Here is a 13,932-nt window from a genome sequence, read left to right on the forward strand (position 1 = left end):
CATCCAGTAGGCCTTCCTCATCACCTCCAAGTCACATAGATGCACCTTGCAGCACTAACATACTCACCACGTAGGTAACCAGCCGTCACTCCCACTAATAGGGGCGATGCCGAACATATAAGTTCAAACACTTGCTCACACAATTAGCACCTCGATGTTCAAGCCATAGGAAAAGATCCAGCCTCAAGTCCTCCAGACTGGCCCAACATAAACTCACAGAGATTACATCTCGCCCCTCGATCGAGGAATCACAAGCCATCAAGGCACATCTGATACTGAGCGCTCATGCGCGCGTACGAACACGTGGAAGGAATTTCAAGAGTTTCTTTTCAAGCTGAATCAAGGACGCACGATAAGAATTCAAGAATGTGAAGTTTACCTAAAGGTTCTGCAGCCTCTTGAGGATAAGTACAGACGTCTTCGTACTGATCCACGAGACTCTACTAAACCGGCTCATGACTCGTGTGACCAAGTAACCTAGGCTCTGATACCAACTTGTCACGACCCCAACACCGGTCGTGATGGCGCCCAACACACTGCTAGGCAAGCCCGACCAATTCAACAACCTTAACCCTTTTTATACAGTTCATGATTCAATTAACACAAATAATTACTAAGTCATAATACTGAAACTCTGAAATATAACTAAAACATGCGGAAAACCAAAGTAGAAATACTACTACACAATCCGAAGAATCCGGTGTCACAAGTCTGAGCCTCTAATACACGGGTGTCAACCTACTACATATTGATCAAAAGAAATGCGGAAATAAAGCAGATAGGTTAGATGGGAAGATCAGGACTGCGGACGTCATGCAGCTACCTTGATGCTCCCAGATATGATGCTCGGCAGAGAAATCCTCACTCAGCCTCAGTGGGTGCACATAGATCTGCACACAAGGTGCAGGGAGTAATGTGAGTAATTCCAACCAAGAGAGTAATAAACATAAATAAGGGTTGAGAGTAAGAAATCCTGGATAGGCACTATAATTACAGCAGTTTAATCCAGATAATGCCAACTCAATAAACCAATGAAAACAATGATGCTGCAACAGATAAGTAAATAAATGAAAATCAATTCAGACATGCAACAAATAGTACGGTACTCTCTAGTACCCGTTGCGGCGTGCAGCCCGCTCCATTTATTTATCGTCGACGGCGCTCACTGGGGGTGTGCAGACTCCGGGAGGGGCCCCTTACGGCGCAAGCGCAATATCAAGCCATCTCATGGCATCCATTAGGCCCTAAGCCTCATATCAATATCAATATAATACTGCTGCAGCGCGCAGCCCGATCCNTAGTCTCCTTATGCCAACATATGGTCTCCAATCTTTAGTTGAGATTTTAGACATAGGGTCTCCACTCCCTAGTCACTTTGCCGACATAGGGTCTCCACTCCCTAGTTGAATTTATTTTAGACATAGGGTCTCCACTCCCTAGTCTGATTTGCCAACATAGGGTCTCCACTCCCTAGTTGAAGTTATTTTAGACATAGGGTCTCCACTCCCTAGTCACTTTTCCAACATAGGGTCTCCACTCCCTAGTTGAAGTTATTTTAGACATAGGGTCTCCACTCCCGAGTCACTTTTACAACATAGGGTCTCCACTCCCTAGTTGAATTTATTTTAGACATAGGGTCTCCACTCCCTAGTCTGCTTTGCCGACATAGGGTCTCCACTCCCTAGTTGAATTTATTTTAGACATAGGGTCTCCACTCCCTAGTCTGATTTGCCAACATAGGGTCCCCACTCCCTAGTTGAAGTTATTTTACACATAGGGTCTCCACTCCCTAGTCACTTTTCCAGCATAGCATCTCCATTCCCTAGTTGAAGTTATTTTAGACATAGGGTCTCCACTCCCTAGTCTGCTTTTCCAACATAGGGTCTCCACTCCCTAGTTGCTTTTCCAACATAGGGTCTCCACTCCCTAATTGAAGTTATTTTAGATATAGGGTCTCCATTCCCTAGCCTTTTTTTCCCACATAGGGTCTCCACTCCCTGGTTGATTTCATTATAAATATTGGGCCCCACTCCCTAATCTCTTTTTCCCAAGGATATACAATCCTGATTTTATTGCCTTCAATAAAGAAATAGTTTAGATTTTTGTTACAATAACTCACGAAATTTTTCTAGTGAAAACTAGGGCAGAAAATTTCGTTCGTTTGTTTGCTTTGGTGCCTGAACAGGTTTTCACCGTGAGGCACGAGGTATGAGATGACCAAAAGAAGAAGTCTCAACCCAAATAAAAGAAAGTAAGAACAAGAAAAGAAGTTGAACTCCAAGTATAGAAGCGGAGAAAAGGTGCGGACTGCCCAAGATATGATTGAAGTCACAAGCTTTGCATGTCCCGTCTTGATCTGAAAAGCTGAAGAAGAATGAACCAACGATTTCAACTAACAAGCATCAAGATTCAGATCAGAGTCTGCATGAAGAACCATCCAAGACTCAAGATCAAGCTTTAGAAGGTTTATAGATAGGAATTTTGTAACTCGTAGTTGATAGGCTTAGCTAGTTTAGTTTTTCATCTTTCATTTTGGTGTAATAAGGAGCTCAGCAAGAAGAAACAGCAGCAACAACAGTGAAATCACAGTTTTCTGGTAGTCCCAGCTACCAAAACTTCCAGAACTACACTGACCTGATTCCTTTATAGCCAAGGATATGTAGGTAACCTCCGAAGCAAGGTTCGGTCAGACTTTTTCAAAAGATGCTTCTCACGGAGTTTCAAACGGGCAAAAATCCCTCGTAATTGCTCATGTTATCTTTGCCCGAAAACCCTTCGTGTTTCTGAGCAAAGAGGGGCAGCTGTGAGCATGTGATTTTTGCCCTATATGAATTACTCCAAGAAAATAGATTTTTCCAATTATTTGCTATTTTATAGGATTTTTGTAGGATTTTTATCAATTGTTTGCATTTTTGTGCATGTTTAATTTTCATTAAAATCATTAAAATGCCAAAAGTACCATGCATTGTATTCAGGTTTTGTTTTTACATTTTCTAAGGATTAATTAGTTAATTATTTATTTTATTAAAAAATAAAAATTACAAAAGGCCCATTTTTACATTTTTACCTTAAATGTTTAGATTAGTGGTCTTTCTCTTCTAATGTAGGATTAAGTAATTTTTATAATTATTGTAATAAGGTAATTAGTTTAATTTTGCAATGTAGATTAATTTAGGATTTTTATTTTAGGATTTTTAATTAAAAAAAAGGAAAAAGGAAAAGAAAAAGGAAATAAGGAGTTAATTGAAAATGGGGTTTTAAACTCAGCAATTGGGCCATTATAAAGCCAAAAACCCGTCCAAAAATCTGACCCAGAACCCAGGCCCAAAACCCGTTACCCGGTCCGTCCCCCTATCATCCAAAACGACCCCGTTTTGCCTTTCTTTCATCAAGACCGTTGCATCATTGTGATCCAACGGCCCGGAATAGGCGCTCATTTTACTATAAGAGTGTCTGAAGCCAACCCCCAAACCCGTTCATTTCATCATCTCCCTCTTCCTATAGCAAACCCTAGCCGCCCCTATACTCTCCGTCGCCTCCGCCATCAACCACCCGCTGGAAATCGCCTCACGGCGGATCCGGTGCTCCAATCCACTCCAAATTCACACCAAACACTCCTCACCTCCTCTTCTTTCCAAATCCCAGAACCAATTCCCTCGAATCCCTCTCAAATCCCTCTAATTTTAGATCTACTACCGAACGCTAGTTTACCCAAACCCTTCCAAAATCGCCCAACCTTACGTCCTATAACCACCACGCCCCCTAAACTCAAAATTCCTCAATGACTTATCCAAATAACTCCTGGAACTCCATGAATCATAGATCCAAAATTTTTTGACCTAGTCCCTGTATTTTCGGGTGCGCTGATGGATTTTGTTGCTCGTTTTGGCTTGGAAACTTGCCCAAACAGATTACTCTTGACCAGAGTAGTCGTTTGGGTCAGTTTCAACCCATCTCGAAGTCCCCTGTGCTCGGCCAAGTTCTTCACCTCCATTATTCGATTGGGTCGTTCCAGACATCATTTTTGTCCAGTAAAACCAGTACCCTGCCTTTCCCTCTTTGATTTTTGTTTTGTGTCTATTTTTATCTTGTAGTTCTAATTGTCTACTGGTATGAATTTGTTCGAGTGTTTATCTTCCCCAATTAGTTGTAATGTTTTACTTGTTTAAATGATTAGGTGTTATTTATTTTACCCTATACTTGCTTGTATTAGTCTCTTAGTTGTTTAGGGTAGATTCATCATGCTTTCCATCTTGTTCTAGTACCTTCTTGCTTTTCTGTTTCTTTTTCCTTTGTTTTAGCTGCATGATTTAAGTTTTAGGGCTTTGTCAGTCAATGATTTAAATGTTCCTGTTCTATGATTGTTTCTGATTTCAGTTAATTTCTAAAAGAATTTAGGTCTAGTCAAAAGTTTAATTGAATTGGGATTGGCTTCATTTAATCTTCCTGGATTTTAAGTCAGGTTTTTGAGTTGTTTGCCTTAGTTTGCAAAACAATAGAAACTTGTAGGGTCCTAATTAAAATAAAAGAAACTTAGGACAAAGCTGAAATAGTCAATAATCAAAAGGGTAAAAATGGACTTTTACATAGGATAAATATCAGAATGTTCTAGAATATGGAAGATGTCCCTATCCTTAGCATAAAAATGGTGGTATTGGATAAGGAAAAGGACAGACAGCTGTAAAAGATGCTGTACTATCCTGAAAGTTCAGAATTTTAGGTTAGAATATGCTTTTTTGATACCTTTTTTGTGCACTCTATAAAAGGGAAACACTGCCTCACTCACACATAGAGATTCAGCATCATTTTACTGCACAAACGTTCTCTTTTCTCTTCTGAAAAAAGATCGATTTCAGAAATCTTAGAAAACATTCAAAACTCCTTATTTTTTGTTTTCACAAGCTGAGAAATATGGTTTGAAGTGGAGGATTCCCTTGGTTCCTTTAGCTGGATTTTCTGGTTTCAAAGTTGTTTTTTATTTGATTTAAATCTATGTGTTATTTTTGGGCTATTGCTGCTGATCTCCTGTTTTTGTTCACTTTGGCTGACTTCAGAATTTTCTTTTCTTCTGTTTCTGTATCCAGGTACCTTTATAGGCCTTGAAAAAAATGCAAAAGTGAAGTTGTAATGTGTTGGGTTGAAGCGAAATTCCAGATCTTCTTTCTTGTTTAGTTTTTTCTTTTACTTCTATTTTTGTTTGTTTATAGTTTATTCTTCTAAGTTCTGTGCTTTTCTTGTAAATCTGATGAGTCATTCTGGCAACTTAGTCACAATATTTGAGTGCTGAAAGTTAGAATTAGCTTAGTCACTTTAATTTTGGCTGGACAGCTTCACTATATCTATGTTTGTAATATGGAGGACTGTGTTGAACTGCTGGTTGTGAGTTGTTTGCTATTATTGTCATTGATGGGAATGCATGTTATAGTTGGGAGGATACATGAACAAGTCCATATTAAATAGGTCATACATGCTGAATTATTTTGTGTTTGGTTAGAGTTAGGAATTCTATCATGCTTTTGATTTCAAATTATAATAGTGGCAAAATAAATTCATGTGTAGGCTATTGTGATGTCTGAATAAGGGAAAATTGTAGATTTGGGTATTGTTAACATAGTAGCATGTTGAAGATTTGTCTTGGGATATGCCTTTTAAATTTGTTAAAATCTGCAAGTGATTTAGGCTGCAATTAGTTAAGAAGGATGTCAAGTTTCGAACAGGGCCTGATATAGGGCCCAAATCGAGACAGCCCGGTCATTTTTTAGCTGGGGCGCTTTAGCTTTAAATACAGCTGTTTCGTTTCCTTCTGTTCTATTTTGGTTCAATGCATCTCTGATTTCAGGAGTTCGTTTCATGAAGTTTTCCTCAATGCATTATTAAAACAGGTCTTAAAAAAACGAATTTGTCTTTAAGGATTTGGCCCTGTGCTTGGCCAAATTAAACCAATGATGCTTTCTACTGATTCACCTCCACTGCTGGGCCTAGTCTCGAGCCCAGTTTCTCTTTTAGGATCTAGACATTTTTTTGGGCTACTGCAAGCCCAGAATCTGTCCCAAACAATTAATTGCTTAAGAATACTACTCCATGCGTGCTTGCATTAAGTAGGCTTATATTGAACCTCAATTTGGATTAAAATCCGAACATCTTCAAATCGCTCTAGTTAAGCATAGTTTCCTTAAATAAAAATAGAGTGAGGTGTGCCATCCTAGTTAAAATGCTTATGGCCCTCTTGTTAAGTGTTATAATTTAGACACTAAAAATGACATTCGTAGTTTGCTTTAGGCTCGACTTAGACTATTTTTTTGATTATGTATACGTTCGCGTAACATAATTGCGAATTTAATTCTAAAAATAACTCGAGGTATGCGTTCGCGCAACTTCAACCAAACTTTTCTTAATAAAATAAGCAAAGCGTTATTAATTGTGGACACGTTCGCATGACATGATTTTTTACGTGCCAAAGGAAAAGAGTATACGTACGCGTAACTCAATTCTTTAAATACGAATAATCAAGTGATTAAAAGCGGTGAAATATAAATGCACATAGGTCCTAAAAATGAGTAGTTAAACAATTTAAGCCAAGAATAAATCGCTAAGCGACCGTGCTAGAAACACGAAACCCGGGAATGCCTAACACCTTCTCCCGAGTTAACAGAATTCCTTATCTAGAATTTCTGGTTCGTAGACTTTAAAAATAGAAACTTCCTCGATTTGGGATTTAAAAATAAACCGGCGACTTGGGACACCAATTAATTAATCCCATTTCGATTAATGTCACTTTAATTGGAAAAACTCTCATATACCCTGGGGTGTGTAAAAAAGGAAGGTGTGACAGTTATCGACAAGCATCAAAGTTTATTCCAAAAAATGCAAAGGGAAGACAAGAAATGACGAAAAGCAAAGATCCTTACATATATAATAAAGGTTCACAAAGACATATTTGCAAGGCTCACGCCTGGAGCCCTTACACAAAAAAGGAACAAGTAAAAACCTAGTCAACCGCCGGGGTCACTTGATCGGACGGAGCTCCCTCAGAAGTTGTGCCTTCAACGGCTTGGCCCTCGACCCTCGGAACATCAAGGCCTCCTCCCCCTCGGGGACGTCACCTTCATTTTCATCATCCTCCAAGCCGTTGGCCGAACCATCTTCGGAGGAAAGCAGAGCCGCCGATTCTTCCTCTAGGGCCTTCACCTTCTTGATCTCAGCAGACAAATCGATGCCCCCTGCATGTACATCCTCGAGAGCCTGTTTCCGTAATCTTAATCGGGCATGCTACAAGGCTCGGGTCAGTTCAAGCTCGGCCTCTTCAGATACCTTCTTGGCTCGAGCATTTGCAGCAGGAGCATCTTCTCGGTACGAGGATATGAGCGCATCGGCTTCGAACTTGGCTGCAGATAGCGCGGCGGCCGATTCAGCATGGAGATCCTTATACTTACTACTGTCCGCCCTTGCATCCTGAAGATGATGCTCAACCGAGGTCAAATTCCCCTGGAGGGTATCTCTCTCGGAGGCTATCTCATCCACACGCTGCTTGAGTCCAAGAATCTCATTATCCCTGGCTCTGAGCCCCTCCCTCATCAGGACATCTTTCTTCTCAAGCTGCAAAAATCAACCCAAAGGTGTTAAATGCTAAAGTCGGTCAAGCACGAAAATAAAAACATATGAAAACTGTATTACCTGCTCAGCAAGATCGGTCCGCTCTCGAGACACCGTCTCCAAACGAGTCCGAAGGTCATGAAGTTCTTCCTCCTTTTTGGTAAAAAGAGCTCTGAGCTCGTCAGCCTCTGATAAGAGCCCCCTACACTCTTCCTCATAGCAGGTCAACTTAGCTTGGGACTTGGCAAAGGCCTGATTGTAAAGCACTATAGCCTGAAAGCATAAAGGAACAAAATCAGGAAGATGAGGATCGGAGCTCAGAGCATAGTCGACGAAAGATTACCTGTTTGCATAGCCTTTCGGCTTCCTCAAAAATGAGCGAGCCGTTAAGCTCGGGGTTTTCTTCGACCCCAGTGAAGAATCCTTCATACACGTCATTCTCCCCGAGGGACGCCCCCCGCATTGGAAGTCTCTCTATTATGGGAATCTCGTATCTCCCTCGGAGAGAATGCTGGAGCCGGCAGAGAATCACCCACATCAACAACTCCGGCTGGATCGATCGGGGCCTTCTCTTGCCTCCGGGGAGCCTAAGAGCTAGGCTCCCCTAACTCATCTACTGAACGCCACTCGGCTCGGGAAATGTTCTGGCCGTCGACCGGCTCGGGGACATCATCTGACCTGCCCTCGAGAACCTCTTCGGCCCGAGGTGGGACAACATCAGCAACTTCTGGTTTAGAAGCCTTCGGCTCAGCAAGGTCCAAAGCAGACACGCTTCCTCTTCGCCCGGGTGCTAGCGGGGAGGAACCTTTCTCTTCGCCCCCAATCGAGGGCTCTCTGCTGCTTCCGAGTCAAGGCCGCTGAATCGACCTTAGGCTTTTGAGCTTTAGCCTTCCTCAGTTTCGGGGACTTAGTCGATGATCTTCTCTTTCTCTTCTTCTCCTTGGTAAGTTTTGGGGTATCTGCCTCCCCGGAGGGGGTTTACCTCATCAAAGAGGCCTCTCCCGGGCCTGCACAAACATAAAAAGTAGGTACAAAAAATGAGAATACAGTTAAGGGGTATCTCCTTTAAAGAGCTCAAGTACGGCATAAGAAAAACCTTACCATGATTTTTAGCTTCCCATCGAGCCTTGGCCAGATCGCGCCACACGCGCTTAGCATACGTGCAAGTTGAATTGAGCTGGCGAACCCAGCCCGAGAGATCCTTAACCGCGCCAGGTGCCACACAACAGCTGCATCATCGAACGGAGTTAGTTCAAGGGGAAGACGGTCCAAAGGAAAGAGAAAATATTTAATTAACATATTCGCTTACGATTCATATTCCATTACTTAGAGAATGACATCCTTTCAACAGGAATTAAACCCGAGGTCCCAACTAGGACAAAGCGGCTCATTCACCCTCTATCCTTGCCTTCGTCGGTGCAAGCAAAGAGAACCTTCAGGGCCCGACGTTGAAGCTTAATCAGACCGCCTCGATAAAATCGGGGGCTGTACATCCTAATCAGATGGTCAAGGATAAAAGACATCCCCTCGACCATGTTTGCAAAGTGCCTAAGCATGTACACAATGCGCTAGAATGATGGATAGATTTGGCCGAGTGTCACCCGATATTGTCTGCAGAAATCGAGGATCACGGGGTCTATCGATGGCGAGGATAGTTCTACCGGACCTAGGGTAAAATGATATGTGTATACACTAAGGAAACCAGTTTTATGTGTCGTTACATCTTCCTCCCGAGAAGGAATCTCCACTTGCACCGCCTCTCCCCGGCGGCAATCAGCTTTCACCTTCCTAGTGTCAGTTATCAGGCTAATATATCGGGACATGGGTTCGCACCGCCCCGGTTTCGAAGAAGGCTTGTCAACCGTGAAATCAAACGATGTTTCACAAGGTCCGGGGATGCACTCCTCAAGACGAGGAGGTACTATGGCCTTGCCCTTAGACGAGCGTGAAGATAAAGAGGCTTTATCATCTTGGGGAATGGTTCTAGAGGTCTTCGCCATTTTTACTGAAAGATTTCAGAGGAAAAAAGAAAAACTGGATGAGAGACGAACATAAGAAAGAAGTAAGAAGAGCTATTGAAAGTTTTGGGATATGATGAAGAGTAAGGAGTGAAGGATTGGAGTATTTATAGGGGCCAATAGTGCACGCTGGGGAAAGCCAGAGGACGGCCAACCGTCGGAATCAGTTCGAGGCTTTTCAAAAGCCGTGCGAACATGACTTTTGAACATCCCTTTTTGTCACATCAATCGCTCACATGACATAACTGACGTAATGATGGAGGCATTGAAGAGTTGAAGAATTCAAATCGTTCCTTGTTATTTCATTCCAAGAAATGCGGGGACTATCTGTATATGGTCAAAACTAGGAAAGGTCGATTTTAAGTCTTCTATGGTGTTTCAAGCCCGACCTCGATGGGCTCGAAGCACAGTCTAAGGCTCGTCCCAGAGGAACTCACCTCGAGAGAGTATATCAAAGACTCATCACAGCGTACCTGGAGGCAACATAAAAATCGACGACCGTCATGGAAAGGCGTGAAATTCCCGAGGGCAAGTGATTAGAACTGACAGAGTCTGCGAGAAATAGTACAAATCCATACTAAGCCATTATACATCTGTAGCAATAGCATTTCCTTGTCATTATTAGACATGTACTATGTTGGGATTCCCCTCTCCTATATAAAGGGGACCTTTATCATTTTGTAAGGACACATGAATATGGAATACAATAGAACATTCTCTACTTTTCTTGCCTAAACGTGTTCAACAATTACTTTACAGATTTATTGCTTGTTCATTTATTGTTCTTCATTTATTGCCCATTATTAACCGCAAAAGGCTACCTTTGAGGCCTTCAATATCATTGTTTCTTCGTCAATTGTTCATTACTACCTGCCCTAACTAGACCTTGAGGCCCCCGTTCCAGCCAGCTCGAGGCCCAATCTTGCGACAACATTTTTGCATATCTTATTCTCTTTACTTATACTTAGCATCTACTGCCAAACAGCTAGTATTAAAATAAATCACATATTTTTAGAACCACAAAATCAAATATAATTGTTAATACCATTTTCAAGGTAAACAAAATTTCTTCTTCAAGTTGACCAGAAGAGTGACATTTACCGTGGGAATAAGAAATAAGGTGGTTCCTTTTAGAGTTAGTTATTCGTGCTAAAGCATTTTGAGAATATATGCAAATATAATGTAACAATAGTTCTTTTGTGAGTTTGATGCATATTTTCTCATAATTTTATCTGTAAACATATTCATTGTAATTAGTTGTAGGATACATACATACATACATACATACATACATACATACGCATGCAAAGTCACGTTTATTATGTATAATCTGAACCAAACAATCTATATCAAAGGAAAAAAATAAGAAAGAAGTTAAGTGTTTGTAATTTAGTCATAACTCCTAATATGTCAAGACTGTTATAAAATAAAGACTATAAAGTAAAGACAAGTATAGAGAGAAATTGATATATTATTCAACTTCAAACTTATATACATAATAAACTGAAATCTCCTCTATTTATAGAAGAAAGGAAGCTGCTGTGTAAGCTGCTACTGCAAGCTGCTGTGTAAGCTGCTACTGGGGGTAATGTTTATCCATAACGGAGTACCGAAAGGATAAGCTTATTGTACCAGGTATGGATAATCTTCTACCAGGGGTAATGTTTATCCATAACGGAGTATCGAAAGGATAAGCTTATTGTATCCGGTATGGATAATCTTCTTGTCACGACCCCAACCCATGTCGTGATGGCGCCCAACACACTGCTAGGCAAGCCCGGCCAATTCAACAACCTTAACCCTTTTTATACAGTTCATGATTCAATTAATACAAATAATTACTAAGTCATAATACTGAAACTCTGAAATATAACTAAAACATGCGGAAAACCAAAGTAGAAATACTACTACACAATCCGAAGAATCCGGTGTCACAAGTCTGAGCCTCTAATACACGGGTGTCAACCTACTACATATTGCTCTAAAGAAATGCAAAAATAAAGCAAATAGGTTAGATGGGAAGCTCAGGACTGCGGACGTCATGCAGCTACCTTGATGCTCCCAGATATGATGCTCGGCAGAGAAATCCTCACTCAGCCTCAGTGGGTGCACATAGATCTGCACACAAGGTGCAGGGAGTAATGTGAGTAATTCCAACCTAGAGAGTAATAAACATAAATAAGGGTTGAGAGTAAGAAATCCTGGATAGGCACTATAATTACAGCAGTTTAATCCAGATAATGTCAACTCAATAAACCAATGAAAACAATGATGCTGCAACAGATAAGTAAATAAATGAAAATCAATTCAGACATGCAACAAATAGTACGGTACTCTCTAGTACCCGTTGCGGCGTGCAGCCCGCTCCATTTATTTATCGTCGACGGCGCTCACTGGGGGTGTGCAGACTCCGGGAGGGGCCCCTTACGGCGCAAGCGCAATATCAAGCCATCTCATGGCATCCATTAGGCCCTAAGCCTCATATCAATATCAATATAATACTGCTGCAGCGCGCAGCCCGATCCCATACTCAGTCCAGAATCATATAAGCCCCTCGGGCACAATAATATAGAAATATTCAGCCCAAACTTCATTAGAAATATCATTTAAGTTCCAAATTTTGAGAAAAAGTGGCTGAGTTTGCAAAACAGTACTAAATACTAAGACTGAGTTCAATTGTCTGAAAATATGGTAAGAAACCAGTAAAAACAATCCCTGAAGGATTCAATCAGTTGGCACGAGGCCAAATTATGACAATTAATCCATTTTTATAAGGATCTCACTAAGCTTCAATCAATTAGGTAGTAATTTTATTAAGCGGGACGGACCAAGTCACGATCCCCGACGGTGCTCTACCCAACGCCCGTTATCCGGCGTGCAAGTCGCCTCAACATACCACTACAATGTGCAAATTCGGGGTTTCAAACCCTCAACACAGCATTTACATCTATTACTAACCTCAAGCCGGCCAAAATCCTAGCTCGCTATGCCTTTGCATCTCAAATCGACCTCCTCGCGCGTCGAATCTGACCAAAACCACAACGAATACGTCACATTATGCTATAGCATCAATACCCAACCGAAAATAATCGAAAAACATCAATAATCCCAAAATTGACAAAACCCGAGCCCCGGGCCCACTTCTCGAAACTCAGAGACTTTTATAGAAAGGTGTTCTTCATCTTCTCCCGATTCCGTACGTATAAAGAACACCAAAATCGGAGTCCGTTTGACCCCTCAAATCGACCCCTAAAGGTCTCATAATCTCAGGCCCCAAAATCCTATTTTTCTACTGTTTTTCATGAATTAAAGGCTGGGATTATGGTCTATAATCATCCATAAATGAGTTTTAATAATCAAATGACTTACCTCTGTGATACCCACTGATTTTCTCTCTTAAAAATCGCCTCAGAAGCTTCTTCCCGTTCAAAAATTGGAAGAAAACTCGACCTGCTCACTATAGGTATATTGTTCACGAGTTTAACTGCTCCCAATGGATTCCTTGTGAAATTCTAATGAATTTAGGCTTTTGAATCACTCAATTTGACCTTATAATGAAGGAGATATGTAGGTTTTAAGATTTGCAAATAGTGCAGGTTTTCAATATGCTGTCAGGGGGAATTTCGTCATTAGCCTGAAAATTTGGGCAACGATGGTAAAATGGCCATAAAATCCTCATACGATGTCCAAATTCGATGATTCTTTTTGCTACGGGTCCGTAATTAGGATACAGATCTAATGCTTCATTCAAAACAGTAATCGGAGCTCATTTTTTCAATATGATATCATTTATGCTTGAAGAAACGACGTCGAAGCATAAGAAAAACGAGCACAACGCAGCCCAAACCTATCCGAAACTCACCCGAGCTCCTCGGGACCGCATACGAACATACTAACACGTCACATATGATCATTCAAACTTAGTTGCACTCTCAAAACACCAAAACTAACATCAAAACACCAAATTTACATCGGATTCAAGCCTAAGTTCTTCTAAAACTTCCGAAACACGCATTTAATCAAAAACCCAACCAAATCACCTCCGAATAACCTGAAATTTTGCACACACATCCCAAATCACCTAATGAAGCTGCAGAAACTCTCGGAATTCCATTCCGACCCTCGGATCAAAATCTCACCTATCAACCTGAATTCGCCAAAATACTAACTTCGCCAATTCAAGCCTTATTCTACACCGGACCTCCAAAATCACTTCCGATCACACTCCTAAGTCAAAAATCATCCCCCGAAGCTAACCGAATCGTCGTAATCCACATCCGAGCCCTCTAACTAATAGGTCAACATCCGGTTGACTTTTCTA

The sequence above is a fragment of the Nicotiana attenuata genome, unplaced genomic scaffold, assembly GCF_001879085.1.
Source record: "Nicotiana attenuata strain UT unplaced genomic scaffold, NIATTr2, whole genome shotgun sequence".
Taxonomy (NCBI): Eukaryota; Viridiplantae; Streptophyta; class Magnoliopsida; order Solanales; family Solanaceae; genus Nicotiana; species Nicotiana attenuata.